At 42.6% G+C, this 11506-nt stretch overlaps 1 long non-coding RNA gene across 1 annotated transcript in view; it reads left to right on the top strand.

The window, feature by feature from the left end:
- Window positions 1–1658: 1658 nt before the first annotated feature.
- Window positions 1659–11506, top strand: part of LOC138446480 (uncharacterized) — a 301137-nt gene continuing 291289 nt past the window's right edge. Inside the window, exon 1 of the long non-coding RNA XR_011259352.1 lies at window positions 1659–1875. This is a non-coding gene — a long non-coding RNA (uncharacterized lncRNA). The remainder of the gene's footprint in view (window positions 1876–11506) is intronic.

The following is an 11506-nucleotide window of genomic DNA, read 5'->3' as shown; positions in this document are numbered from 1 at the left end:
ATACATTGCTCTCTACATCTGTGTTGCTATTTCTGTTTTGCAAATAAGAGCATCTATACCATGTTTCTAGATTCCATACATAGGCATTAACATACAATATTGGTTTTTCTCTTTCTGACTCACTTCACTCTATATGAGTCTCTAGGTTCATCCACATCTCTACAAATGACCCAATTTCATCCTTTTTTATGGCTCAGTAATATTCCATTCTAATTATCTGCCACATTTTCTTTATCCATTCCTCTGTCTTAGGGCATTTAGGTTGCTTCTGCGGTCTGGCTACTACAGATAGTGCTGCAGTGGACACTGGGGTGCATGTGTCTTTTTGAATTATAGTTTTCTCTGGGTATACGCCCAGTAGTGAGATTGCTGTTCATCATCCAATAATGTTTTAAATAGTAAATACTGCCAGTAAAGTATATGCTCTTTGGAGATCTTAGAGATATGAAAGTAGACCAAATTAATTAGTTTAAAAAATCATTTTGCTGAATTAAAAAATGTGTCCAAGAAACTTTAGAAACAATTTTGTATTTTAATTTCCCTGATGTTGTTCAGGCACATTTTGTTTAAATGTAAGAGTATATTTTGATTCAAGTTGCATATACTGATCAGATGAAAACATGTATTGGCCTTCCTAAGGACTGATAGTTTGGGTTTTGTAGGGAAACCATTTTACATAAAGAATGAAGGTGCTTCTTTGGAAGAGACTGAACTTTAGGGAAAGAGACTCAGTTATGGTAAGCTTGGTTCAATAACTGATAGCTTAGAGGGATGAGGACATTTTGAATAAAGAACCTGAAATTTAGATTTTGTCAGAGAAGGTCATTGACGGGATGTGACTGCTTGTTGACCTACGCATTGTGCCTGCGTGCTCAGTCAGGTAGTCGTGTCTGACTATGACCCCATGGACTATAACCGCCAGGCTCCTCTATCCATGGGGATTCTCCAGGCAAGAATACTGGAGTGGGTTGCCAGGCCCTGCTCCAGGAGATCTCCCCAACCCAGGGGCTGAACCCACATCTCCAGTGTCTCCTGCATTGGCCTTGAAACCGGAAGATCATTTGACATGCCTGAACCCAGGTAAGGTCTCCGTGTAAGCTCTTAAGATTGCAGTCAGTGGTTGCTGTGATGTGCCTACTGCCCTGCAGTTGCCCAAGCTAAGCCTTGTGTACAAGTTTCCTTGTTTATTAAACCTGCCACCTATCAATCTGAAGTGCTCTGCCTCTTTTTCTTGGTCTCTCCCTGCTCTCTGTGTATGAGGGCCAGTTTGCAAACCAACAGATTTATCTCTGGACCACATCTGAGTCACTGGGAATGGGAGAGAGGTTACAAGTTAAAAAGAACAAAATCCAAACTCTGTAAGTTGTGGGCAGAAACCAGAGACTTTAACACTCATGGGAGCATGGGAAGAAAGCCCTTGGCATTCCCAGTGGGAAGGTACTCTTTTGATGTTCTTTTGGGAGGCTTGAAAGCAGAATGAAGGAATTTGGATCAAAACAGCAATAGTTCAAAGGACATCTCCCCGAGGAAAGGCAAGATGTGTTTGGGGAAGTCTCAGAAATAAATGGGTGAAACTGTGAGTAAAGCTCACAGCAACAAGTAGAAATGAGAGACAGAAAATTGTTTGCTGTCATCAAAGTAACGGGACTTCCCTGGTCACTCAGTGGCAAAGAATCTGCCTGCAGTGCAGGAGATCCAGTTAGGCACAGGGCTTGATCCCTCGGTCAGGAAGACCCTGGAGGGGGTCATGGCAACCCACTCCAGTATTCTTGCTTGGAGAATCCCATGGACAGAGGAGCCTGGTGGGCAGCAGTCCATGGGGTCGCAAAGAGTCGGACACGACTGAAGGGACTGAGCGCGAGCACGCAGTGTCAGGTAACATTTTTTCTAGTCAGTTTCCCCACCGCCCCCTCTTTATTTTTAGAGCCAATAATTTTCAGTCTCCCTTGCATTTGGATGTGACTATGACATTGAGTTCTGGCCAATGGAATGTAGGTGGAAGTGATGTGTGCCAGTTCACTGAGTGGCCTGTGAGCACCTCCTTTCATGGGCTAACCCCTTCCCTTTGTGGCCGGGGGAATTGAGAAAGCTTCACAGCCTCTCTCCCCAGAGCAAACTAGGGAAACCCCTGCTGAAGACAGCAGACGTGCGCGCTGAAGAAGTCTGCTGGAGAGCACCCTGCATCTACCCTACCCCAATCGCCTCTCCCACCTCCCCCCAGACACCAGAGTGAGCTGCGGGGGAGCAAGAAGTAATTGTGTGGTTTTTATTTTATGTCATTTCACTATATTAAGTCACTGAAATTCCAAGTCTTATCTGATATGATGACAGCTAGCAAGCCTCTCATTGACAGATATGTCCAAGGCTCTCTGGCCTGGGGAAACAGGTGACATACTTAACTGTAATACCAGTTGTTTGTGGGTCTTTGTTCTTTCCTTCATTTATCTGTCTTTTGTGTGCACATGTGTTATTTTTAGGTAGTTCCAAAGAATGAAACTCTTGAGATTACAAACTGGAGACTTAGGGTAGGATCAGGGCACACACATTGTTTTGTCTGGCTTGTGCAATTATTGAATATCGTCTGGGTTCATTGTTCACACACACACACACACACACACACACATAACTTAATTATCTGAAAGACGACAACAACAACAACAGAAGATTCCCTAACACTGTTGGTGGAGCTGAGTAGAGGTCATCCCTGTTGACAGAGCAGGGACCCTCTCCCCATTTGTCACCAACCGCCTCTTCCCAATTGTATCATGGCCAGCCTCTCTCCTCTTCTGGTTGTTTTTGCATGGTCCTCAGGGCCTTAGGACTTATTTAGTCCTCTTCTTTGGAAAAAGTACTTATGTTTTCTGAGAGGTGTTCTTTGGCTACTTTGTTTTTCTATGTATGTTCCCCCAATGACCCTCAGATGCCCTTCCAAGCTCTCCAGGGCAGATCAGGCTCCCCACTCATTTTCTGTTTATTTGCAGCATCTGGATGCTTTGCCTGGGGCCCTAAACTTGTTAGGCTTCTCCCTTAACCTGTTTGGGAGACTTTACTGTCTCTCCAGAATGACCGTGGTGGAGCTTCCTGCCACATTTCTTTCTAATCCATTTCCAGCTCTTGTTCAGATATAGAATGTTCAAAGCAAGGACCATCAGAGTGATGCAGGCACCAGGAATTGTGGCCCTTCGTCTTGTCCTGGGATCTGAACTGTCACTTTCTACAGATCACAGCCCACTACACTGATGCCAGGAACAATGCAATGAATTGAACAAAGCAATGATAAGGTGTTCTTTCTGGCAGAGAAACCGAGAGAAAGAAATTTGCTCTTCACGCAGACAGAAGGGTGGGAAAGCTCAAACTGGAGTGTGGATGCTTCCCTTTGAGGATAACTAGGGTGGTGAAGGTGTTGCTTTAAAAGCTTGACAGGGCAAAAAGTAAGGCTTGTCTTAAAATGAAGCACCTGAAATGGGGATTACATTTGATATTACATGGTCTTCCCTGGTGGCTCAGACAGTGAAGAATCCGCCTGCAATGCAGGAGACCTGGATTCCATCCCTGGGTTGGGAAGATCCCCTGGACAAGGGAATGGCTACCCACTCCAGTGTTCTGGTCTGGAGAATTCCATAGACAGAGGAGCCTGGCAGCCTACAGTCTACGGGGTCACAAAGAGTCAGACATAACTTAGTGACTTACACTGTCACAATTTCGTTATTACATAAGTAAGACGCTTTAACATAACAACACATGGGAACAGCCTGATACCCATTGTGGCTTCAGAAATCTGACAAAGTGGTTTAAATTCTTCTATTATTATCATTTTCTTTCATTTTTTAAAGAATCATGATATGACAGTTCTTTTTTTTTCATAGTTCTCTCTCTTGGTAACCTTACTCAAATCCAGGTATTTTCTCCTGAGTCTAAATGAATAGATCAGACCTGTATTAAGTCAGGGTCAGTGAGAGAAATGGGCTCTGTTTAATGGAAGTAATTTCAAATGCCAGCAAAATTCTGTTTGAGTTTTCCCCATTTCCATCTAGCAGGCTAATGCCCATCTGGCTTCGATGGCAGCATCTGCCCTTAGGGTGATCCTTATCCCTCTTAGATCAGGGTCGTATTCTTACCTGAATTTTGGGGTCGGATCTCTGTGGGGTCACCCTCCTGGCTGACGAGCTTTTCTGTGAGTAATATCATCATTTGCAGGGTTTTATCTTTTTTTCTTTCAGGCTAGCTGGTAATTCAAGTTTCTTTTTCCCTTTCTGTATATTTAAAGACCAGCCTTCAGATCCGTTCTGTGCAATCGATCACTGGTGCTGCCAGCTCCTTGAGTGGACTCTTTGGAGAACTGGCTCTTTGAGCTTAATCCTGCTCAACCAGTCAGCCCCCTACATGGCACATGTAAGGTATCCAGGCAAAGCCATTCTTGCATGTAGTGAATGGTGAGATCAGTCCCACTGACTTGTGAGGCTATTTCCAGTACCAGTTGGGCAATGATTGGGGTGTCCACTGAGTCTCTAACATTACCAATTTGGAAATCTCAAGTATTAATCTAACTAACAATTTCCAACATATTCCAGCCTCTGGTTTTCTGCCTTCCGAATTGCATGTAGAAATAGAGCTTGTGTGTGTGGTCAGTTGTGTCTGACTCTTTTGCAACTCCATGGACTGTAGCCCTCCAGGCTCCTCTGTTCATGGGATTTCCCAGGCAAGAATACTGGAATGGGTTGCCATTTCTTACTGCAGGGGGTCTTCCCGACCCAGGGGTGAAACACGCCTCTCCTGTGTCCCCTGCATCACAGGTGGAGTCTTTACCTAGGAAACCACAGAGAGGTAGAATGGGTGCTTATTTCACAAGCACTGTGAGGCAGCAATGGGAAGAGGTGGTTTTCTGATAGCTCAGGAGTTGGATGATATTTTTCTCTAGCACTACATAGAAGTGACTGGATTAGGGAGAGGAAGGCAACTCTGACCACATTTTTCATGCCATTTTTGGTAATAAGCAAACACAGGGTTTGTATATAAGCTACTTTCTATACATTCATACTCTAGCACATGTGTTCCTATTTTTGTGCATGTTTCATGAAATCTGTCATCACTTTGTAATCTCAGCATATGTATAACTGTAACGTGAAACTACAAGTGATTGACAACAGATGAAATCCTATATATGGCAAACGAGTCTGATAGTCCATTCAGCGTTTAGTGCACAATCAGTTACAAAATCCTGTTTGTGAAACATGAAATTTGGATTTGTCTAGACTTTGTTCTAGGTCTGGGAAAAATGGCATGTCCTTACTTTGAAGCATGTTTCTCAGAGTTTGTCTTTTCCAGTCTGAATACTTGATTACTGGTAAAATTAAGGTGTTTGAAAATGGTTGCTGGAATGTTTACAGTTCTTAAAAGAAAGGCTAGGAGGAGTCTAGGAAGCAAAGAGGCTTCTGAACAGTATAATAATCAAAGAGAATAAAACCTGCCATTTTCTGACTTCTGTAAATATCAGTGGTCACAGAGGCAGCCAGAGAGTTGAAACAGCAGTTGCAAACATGTTTTTTTCCCCTCTTCCGTTGAATCCATACCTACTTGGTAACTCTGTTTTTTAAAGAAGTAATTGGACCACGTAGTATGTTGATTTGAATGTTCCTTGCGGACCTGTCTTTGGTATGAAACTTTTATGTGAAACAATTATTTTATACAGAAATTTAAATTCAGAGATCAGAAAAACTAAGGCATATTCTTATTTTGAATTTCACTCAGTTAATATTCTGGGGCTTCCCTGGTGGTCCAGGGTTAGGAATCTGCCTTGCAATGCAAGGGACCCTGGTTTTATCCCTGCTCTGGGAAGATCCCACATGCCTTGGAGCAGCTAAGCCCGTGTGCCACGGCTACTGAGCCCCCAGCCTAGAGCCTGTGCTCCACAGGCCACTGCAGTGAAAAGCCCTTACCCCAGTGAAGAGTATCCCCCACTTGCTGCAACTAGAGAAAGCCCACGTGCAGCAACAAAGACCCACCACAGCCAACAATAGTGATAATAATAATACATCTTAAAAAATACTCTAGTAATAGTACTAATGAAAGCCTCGAAAGTACAGTCTCATGGATCAATTAATACTAGCTAATGAGAGAGCTCTGATGGGCACTGTATGTGCTCTGTGTGCTTTTTTTTTTTTTTTTTTAAATATTGGTCTTCTAGACTCATTCTCTTTCACGAATTTTAAGCCTAGTAGGAGAGGAGACCTATACTAGAGACACAATAGAAAACCAAATTAGAGAAAGGGGATTTCAAGAACCAATAAGTATGCTTCCTGTTCAGGTTGGTAAATAAAAAGTCACTGGGTGACATTTTTCAGCTGCTGATCCTGAGTTCAGGAATACACAATGCAAATGAAAAAGCATCTTTTAGCCGAGGTTAGCAAATAATCATAATTATAGTAATAGCAAACATTATTAACTATTCACTGTGTACCAGATCACTCCCTCTGAGCTATCTGAAATATTTTTACAACAGCAAGGTGAGGCAAGTATCATTATATATATTTATATATAATATTAAATATATATTAAATATATATTTATATTAAATCATATAAAATTAAATTATATTTAATTATATATTAAATTAAATTATATTAAATTATATATATTTAATATATATTATATATATAAATATATATTTATATATAATAGTATATATACTATACTATATATACACTATATATACACTATACATAGTATATATAGAAAATAAAATGTGGGAAAAAAAGTTGCTTCAGAATCAATATGATGGAGTAATAGTATATACTATTATAATAGTATATATTATATATACTATTATATAAGGAAACAGCTTTAGAGGGGATTACTCCATCATATTGATTCTGAAGCAACTTTTTTTTCCCACATTTTATTTTCTATGATATTCTGCCACAACTTAAGACTGATAGAGTCTTACAATCACTGTAGCCAGCCAGCAGTTTCGACTGATGTCATTGTCTGCTTGGTCATCAACATCAAGAATGCCAGGACGAAAACTTGCAGAATGTGTGCCAAATATTTGGAAGAACAGCCCAGAAGCAGCAAGCAGTGTGGGACTTTAGCTCTCATGGACTGAATGGTTGTGGGAACAGTGAGAGAGGAAGTGCATTAGATTTGCTTAGTGTCTTTGCCAAAGTTGGAGTTAAAAGTGGGGCAGTTCTGTAGCACTGGAAAGCCAGCACCATTGGCTTTAGTTAGTCCTCTAAATTTTCCTATGACACACTGCACTGTGCATGCTCTTGATGGACTGGTGGATACTGGACAATATGGTGTGAAAAAGCATGGAAAACTCTGACTCTGAATCTAAAATGACTCAGAAGAGTCAGATCCTATGTGGGAACAAATCCCAAAAATCCCTCAACTGATTTCATTCACATATATATTCCTTTTAACATATGCACACAGAGGAGACAGATGATAAAAATCTATGGCTCATGAAATTTACGTTGGCTGTTTCATGAATCCTTACATAAAATGTTTAACAGATAAAAAGTATTATGTCATAGCCTACAATCACTCATGTCTTCAATTCAATCAAATACAGTAAAAGAGATAAAGGTCTGTCTGGTTCCAGAGACCAAGTTCAGAACATAGGCCATAGTGTATTCACTACTATGATTTAAAACATTCATTTGTTGCAGACAAGCATGGCAAGACTGCTAACTTCTCTTTGATGAATACTGGGTTGGCCCAAAAGTTCATCTGGGTTTTCCTCTAGCAGCTTCAGTTCAGTTCAGTTCAGTTCAGTCGCTCAGTCGTGTCTGACTCTTTGTGACCCCATGAATTGCAGCACGCCAGGCCTCCCTGTCCATCATCAACTCCCGGAGTTCACTCAGACTCACGTCCATCGAGTCGGTGATGCCATCCAGCCATCTCATCCTTGGTCGTCCCCTTCTCCTCCTGCCCCCAATCCCTCCCAGCATCACAGTCTTTTGCAATGAGTCAACTCTTCGCATGAGGTGGCCCAAGTACTGGAGTTTCAGCTTTAGCATCATTCCTTCCAAAGAACACCCAGGACTGATCTCCTTCAGAATGGACTGGTTGGATCTCCTTGCAGTCCAAGGGACTCTCAAGAGTCTTCTCCAACACCACAGTTCAAAAACATCAATTCTTTGGCACTCAGCTTTCTTCACAGTCCAACTCTCACATCCATATGACCACTGGAAAAACCATAGCCTTGACTGGATAGACCTTTGTTGGCAAAGTGATGTCTCTGTTTTTTAATATGCTATCTAGGGTGGTCATAACTTTTCTTCCAAAGAGTAAGCATCTTTTAATTTCATGACTGCAATCACAATCTGCAGTGATTTTGGAGCCCAAGAAAATAAAGTCTGACACTGTTTCCACTGTTTCCCCATCAATTTGCAATGAAGTGATGGGACCAGATGCCATGATTTTTGTTTTCTGAATGTTGAGCTTTAAGCCAACTTTTTACTCTCCTCTTTTACTTTCATCAAGAGGCTTTTTAGTTCCTCTTCACTTTCTGCCATAAGGGTGGTGTCATCTGCATATCTGAGCTTATTGATATTTCTCCCAGCAATCTTGATTCCACCTTGTTCTTCTTCCAGCCCAGCGTTTCTCATGATGTACTCTGCATAGAAGCTAAATAAGCATGGTGACAATATACAGCCTTGACGTACTCCTTTTCCTATTTGGAATCAGTCTGTTGTTCCATGTCCAGTTCTAACTGTTGCTTCCCAACCTGAATACAGGTTCCTCAAGAGGCAGGTCAGGTGGTCTGGTATTCCCATCTCTTGAAGAATTTTCCACAGTTTATTGTGATCCACACAGTCAAAGGCTTTGGCATCATCAATAAAGCAGAAATAGATGTTTTTCTGGAACTCTCTTGCTTTTTCCATGATCCAGCAGATGTTGGCAATTTGATCTCTGGGTCCTCTGCCTTTTCGAAAACCAGCTTGAACATCTGGAAATTCACTGTTCACATACTGCTGAAGCCTGGCTTGGAGAATTTTGAGCATTACTTTACTAGCATGTGAGATGAGTGCAACTGTGCGGTAGTTGGAGCATTCTTTGGCATTGCCTTTCTTTGGGATTGGAATGAAAACTGACCTTTTCCAGTCATGTGGCCACTGCTGAGTTTTCCAAATGTGCTGGCATATTGAGTGCAGCACTTTCACAGCATCATCTTTCAGAAACCCAAATGAACTTTTGGGTCAATCCAATACATCCTGAGACAGAAAGGTAATCACAGTGCTGTGTACTGATAATTAACCAAAGCTATGTTAATTTTTTTTTTTTTGCACTTTACAGTTTGCATAGCTCTTTCAACTAGTTTGGCTTCGCTGGTGGCTCAGATGGTAAAAAATCTGCCTGCAATTTAGGAGACCTGAGTTGGATCAGGAAGATCCCCTAGAGAAGGGCATGGCAACCCATTCCAGTGCTCTTGCCTGGAGAACTCCATGGACATAGGATTCTGGTAGGCTAAAGTCCATGGGGTTGCAAAGAGTCAGACATGACTGAGTGACTAACATTTTCACTACTTTTCACCGGTTCAGCTCATTGACTTCTTACAACAATGCTATGAGGTAAGAATTGTTATCACCTCTTCATCTCATATAAAAGCAGAGTGCCCAGTGAATCCTCACATGTACTTGCTGAGTTATGGTGGGTTCTCTGGGAAGAGGACTCAAAGTGGAAATGTTTGTGTGAGAAGTTTAGTGGTCAGTGCTCCCAGGAACAGTGTCCACTGGGGATGAACAGGGACAGGACCAGGCAAGAGGAGAGGTTGAGCTGCAGTGAAATTGTAATAAAGGCCTCTGGTTGTCCCATGGAGGGAACTCTGGCATCCACAGATGTCCGTGACTGAGCCAGTGTGGAAGACCTATGAACCACTGCATCAGCCAGCCACTGGATGTGGACGGCCCCAGAGAGGACATGCGGTCTTGGGTAAGACCTTGAGCTGACAACAGTTCTCCAGGTGGGTCTCGACTATGAGCCATCAGCTCTCAGTACTTGTGGTAGCTGGCAGAGTAGCCACTGGTTCCGTAGTGGGGAACTGGTTGGTACATCACAACATCCACCAAAGTCTACTCGTGCTACTTATATGCACTTGCTTTGTATAATAAGTCCACTCCATGTGAGGACAACTCCCAGTGATTCTGATAGGTCTCTTCCTGGGAAAACTTAGAAGGAGGAGAATGGTCAGAAGAACCTGGTCTCTGCTTCTATAGCTAGTTGCCGATCACAGTGGTACTCTCCTTTCCTCCCACACATTCCCCTCACCAGGGCCTCTTCTGGTACAGGTGGCTTACCTGGAGGGCAACACAGTCCTTTATCCCCTGAGCAGTCTGAGCCCCTGGCCACCATTCCTATCTCAGGCCACGCCTGCTGAACTTTATTGCCTATTCACTACCAACACTGGACAAGTGGGTATTGATACACTGCAATGGATCTTGGTGTTTAGTCATTGTTATTTAGTCGCTAAGTCAAGTCTGACACTTTTGCAACCCTGTGGACTGTAGCCCACCAGGCTCCTCTGTCCATGGAAATCTCCAAGCAAGAATATTCGAGTAGGTTGTCATTTCCTTCTACAGGGAATATTGGAGGTTTGTTTATCTAAAGTATTGGTTGTGTTTGTAGTTCAGTCGCAAAGTCGTGTCTGACTCTTTGTGACCCCCATGGACTGTAGCATGCCAGGCTCCTCTGTCCATGGGATTTTTTGACTGGAGTAGGTTGCCATGCCCTCCAGGGGATCTTTCCAGACCAGGGATTGAACCCATGTCTCCTGCATTCAGCAAGTGGATTCTTTACCACTGAGCCACCAGGAAAGCCCATGATGGATCATGCGGGTGATCAAATATCTGCCATTGTTGTGAAAAAGCGATTCTGTCTCCTTCTGATGATCACTATCACCTATGATAGGATGGGCAGTCCTTTCTTTCCCTGCTGGCCTGATGGCTTGGGGACTGCAAAGTTCCTGGGTGGCAGATAGAGCTGAGAGTTTAATGGGACCTTGACTGTCTTTCTTGGTGGAAGAATCTCCCCTAGCACTTAAATTCAAAGACCCTGAAGTTTGGGGAATGGAAACAAAAATTCTTCCAGTGAGACATTTGAAGTAATGGAAAGCATGGACATTCTTGATTCTACCATTTGTATTTGTAACAGAATTTGTAACCATCCATCCAGCCTTCACTTAGCTTCTCACTGATGCTGGTGAATTGCTCACCAAGATTTAGTCATGCTTGAAAAGTGGAACTCAGAGAAAGTGGCCACCGTGGACCCAAAATAAAGAGACTTAAAAGCTCTGCAAGGAAGCTATAAAAAATGTGCTTTTAAAAAAATATGAATTTATTTATTTTAGTTGGAGGCTAATTACTTTACAATATTGTATTGGTTTTGCCATACATCAAAAGGAATCTGCCACAGATATACACATGTCCCATATCCTGAACCCCCCTCCCACATCCCTCCCTGTACCATCCCTCTGGGTCATCTCAGTGCACCAGCCCCAAGAATCCTG

The sequence above is a fragment of the Ovis canadensis genome, chromosome 10, assembly GCF_042477335.2.
Source record: "Ovis canadensis isolate MfBH-ARS-UI-01 breed Bighorn chromosome 10, ARS-UI_OviCan_v2, whole genome shotgun sequence".
Lineage (NCBI taxonomy): Eukaryota > Metazoa > Chordata > Mammalia > Artiodactyla > Bovidae > Ovis > Ovis canadensis.
The sequence above is the reverse complement of the archived record's forward strand: the minus strand, read 5'-3'. Positions and strand labels throughout refer to the sequence as shown.